Source organism: Rhinopithecus bieti, unplaced genomic scaffold (assembly GCF_001698545.2).
Source record: "Rhinopithecus bieti isolate Rb0 unplaced genomic scaffold, ASM169854v2 scaffold_7045, whole genome shotgun sequence".
Classification (NCBI taxonomy): domain Eukaryota; kingdom Metazoa; phylum Chordata; class Mammalia; order Primates; family Cercopithecidae; genus Rhinopithecus; species Rhinopithecus bieti.
The window spans coordinates 274,765-281,555 of NW_016805305.1; the positions used below are offsets into that span (position 1 = coordinate 274,765).

Genomic DNA, 6,791 nt, shown 5'->3' on the forward strand with positions numbered 1-6,791 from the left:
CAAAAGCCAAAATTGACAAATGGGATCTAATTAAACTAAAGAGCTTCTGCACAGCAAAAGAAACTACCATCAGAGTGAACAGGCAACCTACAGAATGGGACAAAATTTTTGCAATCTACCCATCTGACAAAGAGCTAACATCCAGAATCTACAAACAACTTAAACAAATTTACAAGAAAAAAAACAATCCCATCAAAAAGTGGGCGAATGATATGAACAGACCTTTCTCAAATGGAGCCATTTATTCAGCCAACAGATACATGAAAAAATGCTCATCCTCACTGGTCATCAGAGAAATGCAAATCAAAACCACAATGAGATACCATCTCATACCAGTTAGAATGACGATCATTAAAAAGTCAGGAAACAACAGATGCTGGAAAGGATGTGGAGAAATAGGAAAGCTTTTACATTGTTGGTGGAAGTGTAAACTAGTTCACCCATTGTGGAAGACAGTGTGGTGATTCCTCAAGGATCTAGAACTAGAAATACCATTTGACCCAGCAATCCCATTACTGGGTATATATCCAAAGGATTACAAATCATGCTACTATAAACACAAATGCACACGTATGTTTATTGCGGTACTGTTCATGATAGCAAAGACTTGGAACCAACCCAAATGTCCATCAATGACAGACTGGATTAAGAAAAGGTGGCACATATACACCATGGAATACTATGCAGCCATAAAAAAGGATGAGTTCATATCCTTTGTAGGGACATGGATGAAGCTGGAAACTATCATCCTGAGCAAACTACCACAAGGACAGAAAAGCAAACACTGCATGTTCTCACTCATAGGTGGGAATTGAACAATGAGAACACTGGAACACAGGGCCGGGAACATCACATATGGGGGCCTGTCGTGGGGTAGGGGGCAGGGGGATGGATAGCATTAGGAGAAATACCTAACGTAAATGATGAGTTAATGGGTGCAGCAAACCAACATGGCACCTGTATATCTATGTAACAAATCTGCACGTTGTGCATATGTACCCTAGCACTTAAAGTATAATAATAATACAAAAGAACGCTTTCAAAGGAATAATAAAAAAATAGTATGCTCAGAATATTCTCTTTTCTTGTTAAAAAAAAAAAAAAAAAAATCAATGCAGGCCGGGTGCAGTGGCTCATGCCTGTAATCCCAGCACTTTGGGAGGCCGAGGCAGGCGGATCACCGGGTCAGGAGATAGAGGCCAACATGGTGAAACCCTGTCTCCACTAAAAATACAAAAATAAGCTGGGTGCGGTGGTGCTTGCCTGTAATCCCAGCTACTCAATAAGCTGAGGCAGGAGAATTGCTTGAACACAGGAGGTGGAGGTTGCAGTGAGCCGAGATTGTGCCACTGCCCTCCAGTCTGGCAACAGAGCGAGACTCTGTCTCAAAAAAAAAAGAAAGGAAGGAAGGAAGGAAGGAAGGAAGGAAGGAAGGAAGGAAGGAAGGAGGGAAGGAAGGCACATGTAAAGCAAGTCTTAAAGAACATTTGTTATCTGTGGAAGATAGAATTATGAAGGCGTTTTATAATATATTTTGCTCAGATTTTATGACACCTCGTGTGTATTTATTTATTGCATTATCAGAAAATAAAGATAAAACCCTTAAAAAACAAAACAATCACAACCAAAAAAAAAAACAAAAAAAAAACAACAAAAAGTAAAATCACAGCATTCCAAGGGTTGCCCTCAACATAATGAAGACTGAATTTCCTAACAGTTGAATGTGAAAGGAACTTAACGTTGGATATGAATTAGAAAAAAAGTAAAAATTTTCTCCTGCACACCAGTCTGCAGATTCATACACCCAAAGTTAATTTGTTGATATTTTAATCTACTTCTAATTACGAACTGTGTTTATTATGAGACTATCAAAAAAACTGCTTTCCATCAACATGCAGGTGTTTTCTTTGAAGGGGATTCCAAATACGAAGGGATTGACACGTTCATATTTACTTAGCAAATAATGATCTAATCCCTGGGTCAACAGTGAAGCTGAGGAAGGAGAAGACTGTTTCTACGTGATGGCAGGACTCAGTTGGATTCTAGGTTTCAGGGTGGGGACTACTGTACTGGCTTTTCAGTCAGGCGGATCCCAAAGAACTGCTGCCTGGACGGGAATGGGAATATGGTCTGGCTGGGAGGACAGAAAGCAGATGAAAGAAAGTGTGATATTGGTTGCAGACTCAGGGCCTTCAGCACTGTTCTTTCTTACCTTTGTGGTGGGGGATGATGGGGTGGAAACGCATTCTCCCAGTCGGATCACATCCCACTACTCACCAGTCTTATATCCCGTCGCGGCTTCACATATATTATTTACCTGGCCTGTGTGGCATTTTACTTTGCATCCTTGATTGGGAGTCTCAGGGGCTACGAAGAAACGTTTTACCCCCAGGTAGCCGGCGGGTGCGGAGAGAGTATTACTCGAGCGGGATAAGTGGGGATGTCGCTGCGCCCTCGTCCCTTGATCTGTGGGGGACGGCCATTCTCAGGGTTCCCGAGGAGCTGGCTCCGTGCACCTAGGCCCCAGGTCGGCTCCCAAGCCCCGGCCCGCCACTACACCAGCCACTTCTTACCCGCAGGTACAAATCTGACACAGACACCAGTTCCTCATGCTCTCGGCTCCCAGGTTTTCTTTCAGCTCGCCTCAGCACTTGCAGCTTCTTCACTCTTACAGAGCCCGCCGTAGTCAAGGCAACAGAGGGATGCTAGGTGACGGACGCTGCGCCGGCTTCCGGCGGCGTAAGAGACGCGTCAGTACTGGCGTGCCGGACCCGCAGAGTTTTCCGCGTTCCGAAGCTCTTGGTGTGGCCCGGACCCGGGAGGAGGAACAGGGCTGGTGGAGCTGCTGCAGACGGTGATTGCGGGCTCGCGTTAGGAACTGGCATCTTCCTCGGCCAGCCTCTGGGCGGTGCTGGAGGACCCCGCTCGCTGCGGCTCTGAGGCGGAAACCCGGGCTGGGGCCGAGCACGGGCTGGGAGCGGCCGTCCCCGGAGTGTGACTTCCAGTCTGGGGCCCGGGCGTGGCCTGTCTGTGTGGACCCGGGATCCTCAAAGAGAACGAATCCAGGACCCTGCAGAAATGAAGGGCATGTAGAGTAGACGTTTTTCCTGTTTATTTAGAAAGGAATGAAAGACCGGCAGTGCACCTGCTTGGATAATAAGCACGTGACCCAAAACTTTGTTCGGGCTCCGTGGGCAGGAATAAAGCTGGGTATTCGACCTCGCGCGAGGACTAGCGAGAATGTCAGAATGAGGGACTTGGGGGAAGACTGAAGAGAGAAAGGGAGCATCTTTTCAGCATCTTCTCAGCCTCCTGCATGCAACACTTCCTGTACGTGGCCATTGGCCTGGAGAAGTTTACCAGAGTACTCCTCCTCCGGCAGGGTTACTGGTGTCACTGTGCACCCAGCCCCTTGGAACTGCGTGATTCATCGCAGCCTTCGGATCCGGAAGGATGAGCAAACTCCTCAATTACAATCGTAGTAGGATACTGACTTTAGTGCTCAGCCTGGAATTGGCTGAGGCATGAAATTGACTGATGGCTCAGAATAGTTGGCCTAGAATATTATAGGCTGGCACTTCAGATCTGTGAGAAAAAAATGAACCTTTCAAATGGTTCTTGGGCAATTGGTTATCCATGTGAAAAAAAAAAATTGGACCTCTACTTAATACCACACACAAATCAATTGCACAGTTAAGGTATTTATATTTAAAATCAAAACTGTAAAGCTTTTAGAAAATAAGCTAATGTTTCTGTGTTAAATAAATAAGCTAATAACCTCTGTTTCAGTCTCTGCTCAGAATTTTTCAAATTGCTTATAAATAGGAAAAGAATGGCTATGTTATTGATGTTTAGAAAGAATTCTCCCAAGTGCTACTCTCTATAAGTTGTTCTTAAACTGCACCATCATTTATGGCTGATATTTGGATGAGCAACACTGTGGGGAGGGTATGCAGTATTTGAATACATTTATGAGTTCCTAGTGGTAATGTTTTTCAATTTGTCATGTTCCCTTCCCCTCAACCAACTTCACTTCTCCATCCCCTCATCATCTTAAAAAAAGAGAGGGCCAGGCGAGGTGGCTCATGCCTCTAATGCTAGCACTTTGGGAGGCCAAGGTGGGTTGATCATCTGAGGTCAGGAGTTCAAGACCAGCCTGGCCAACATGGCGAAACCCCGTCTCTACTAAAAATACAAAAATTAGCCAGGCGTGTTAGCACATGCCTGTAATCTCAGCTATTTGGGAGGCTGAGGCAAGAGAATCATTTGAACCTGGGAAGCAGAGTTTGCAGTGAGCCGAGATTGTGCCACTGCATTCCAGCTTGGTCAACAGAATAAAACTCTGTCTCAAAAATAAATAAATAAATAAAAAGAGAGAGGCTCTATATAGTTTAAAATTTAAGTATTGGCTGGGCATGGTGGTTCACACCTGTAATCTCAGCACTTTGGGAGGCCATGGTGGGAGGATCACTTGAGCTAGGAGTTCGAGACTAGTGTCTACAAAAATAAATAAAAATAAAAAAATAAAATTTAAGTATTTAAAACAAAAAAAATCTAAATTAGCAAAATTTAATGTTACATTTTAATTATGTGGGAAGTGAAGATGCCTATGTTGCATTTTTCCAGTTAAGGTACATGGACAGCAGAGAAGATGAACAGATCCAAGGGATCACTATGAAATCCAGTGCCATTTCACTGCATTATGCAACAGGTAAATCAATCTGTTTTACAGAAACACAGCTTTGCATCTTTCATGTCCTCCTCTCTCTGAATTAATTGCATGCCTCAGTTTCTTTGCTTATATTCTACATATTTTATTCTGGCCTTTCCACATGATCTGTTGTCAGAGTCAGGCTGTCCAGGCTTGGATGCAGAGGGAAACCTCTGACTGGCTTACGGGCAGAAGAACTGGCAGTTCACACTGGCCCCATCCACCAGGTGCTTGTATGGATTTCTTCACAAGGAAAGTCAGGAGCCCTAGGCCTTTAGCTGGTTCAGCCTTACTATTCTGCCTCATGGCCTAGCCTGCATGTTAGATTTGGAGTCTTACTTACTTAAAAGTAGACTGGCATGATCAGGACCAGCTTGCTATCCTCAAATGAGGATGCTACTTTGATAGTAACACTTCTAGGAATTTATCTGACAGAAATAGTCATGTCAGTGTATGAGATACATGTCACTGATATTCACTAAAAAGTTTGTATTCGTGAAAAAAATACCAACAACCTGAATGTCAGTAGGAGAATGGTTAAATAAACTGATACATCCAAGCTGTGAAATACTGTGCAGCTGTTAAACCTACTGTTTAATATATATGTCATTGTATAGGGAAGAATGGTATGTTAAGAGATAGAAAACAAATTGCAGACTATTTTTGTAAGATATGAATGTGTTTGGGTAATAAAAATATATATGCAGATAAAGGTGTCTGGAAGGATACTTACCAAACCCTTAACAGTAGCTCTCTGCAGGGGCTAGATTATGGTGAAACTTGCACTTTTCAAAATATTTGTTTTTGTAGTATTTGAAAATTTTACACAAAATGTATATTCTTATAATTAGAAGAAAATAATAAAGATATATTTTATTTCCCTAATGGACTTGCCTGTGGTTCATCCTTCACAAGTGTCATATCTTTGGCACTGCTACCAAAAGATGTACTCTGTGGGGCATGGCTGTTGTGCCAAACCAGTTTTGAAGCTCTTAGGCACATGAATTCTCAATGTTTAATGTTTAATGTTTAAAGTAACACTTCATTTTTTTAAAAAAATAATTCTCACATTTTAAAGGGTATGTTCTCTTCCTGTGATCCAGAGAATGGGGTCGAGGGTCTATTGATTTATCTCATTTTATAGACTTCAAGAGATTTGTAGGCTGCCTTCCTCCTTACTCAGATTATTAGTCTGTTTTTATTTGAAGATTCCTCTGGTGTCAGTTTTAGTTGTTCTGCTCTATATTTTTTCTCTAGTCCCCCTCCCCGAGTCCTTTAACCACTTTGTTAAGGTTTCATTTATATACCATAAAATTCACCCACTCCAATTGACATTTGTCTTTCTGGTGTAGTATTGTAGGAGAATTTGCTATAGGACCCTGGGAATTGAATGGTCTGAACTCTAATTTTGTTGAGCTCTGTGATCTTGGCTGCTCACAGATTGTTTTAGGTACACTTTTTTTTTTTTTTTTAAGAGACGGAGTCTTGCTCTGTCACCCAGGCTGGAGTGCAGTGGTGCTATCTCGGCACACTGCAGCCTCTGCCTCCCGGGTTCCAATGATTCTCCTGCCTCAGCTCCTGAGTAGCTGGCATTACAGGCACATGCCACCACACCTACCTATTTTTTGTATCTTTAGTAGAGATGGGGTTTCACCATGTTGTCCAGGCTGGTCTCGTCCTGACCTCAGGTGATCTGCCTGCCTTGGCCTCCCAAAGTGCTGGGATTACAGTCAGGAGCCACTGCATCTGGCCAGGTATTCTTCCTTGATTGCACAGACCGGAAACTGAAGCTAGCTTGGTTTGGGGTGGGATAGATTGTTGAAAGCATATGTGTGAAATGATATTGGAAATAATATTCATGAAAATTGAAAAACAGGAGTCTTATTGGAGTGATGTTTCATAAAAATTGGAACCAGATTTTGATTCTGGATCCAAGTTAGTTCTAGAGACCACATCAGTAAAAGTTTATGGATCCTTCCTCTGGAACTCCACTGTTGTCCTTGGATTTGGGTGTCTGTATCTCCACTATTATCCTGTATGTCTTTTCTCTGTCTCATAGCTTTTGCCTACTGTCACGTCT

The 6,791-nt window shown here is 42.9% G+C and overlaps 1 pseudogene; it reads right to left on the minus strand.

Moving 5' to 3' along the window:
• LOC108529666 (stabilizer of axonemal microtubules 2-like) overlaps positions 1 to 2,714 on the minus strand; it is a 36,269-nt pseudogene extending 33,555 nt beyond the window's left edge.
• Between the last annotated feature and the right edge of the window lie 4,077 nt (positions 2,715 to 6,791).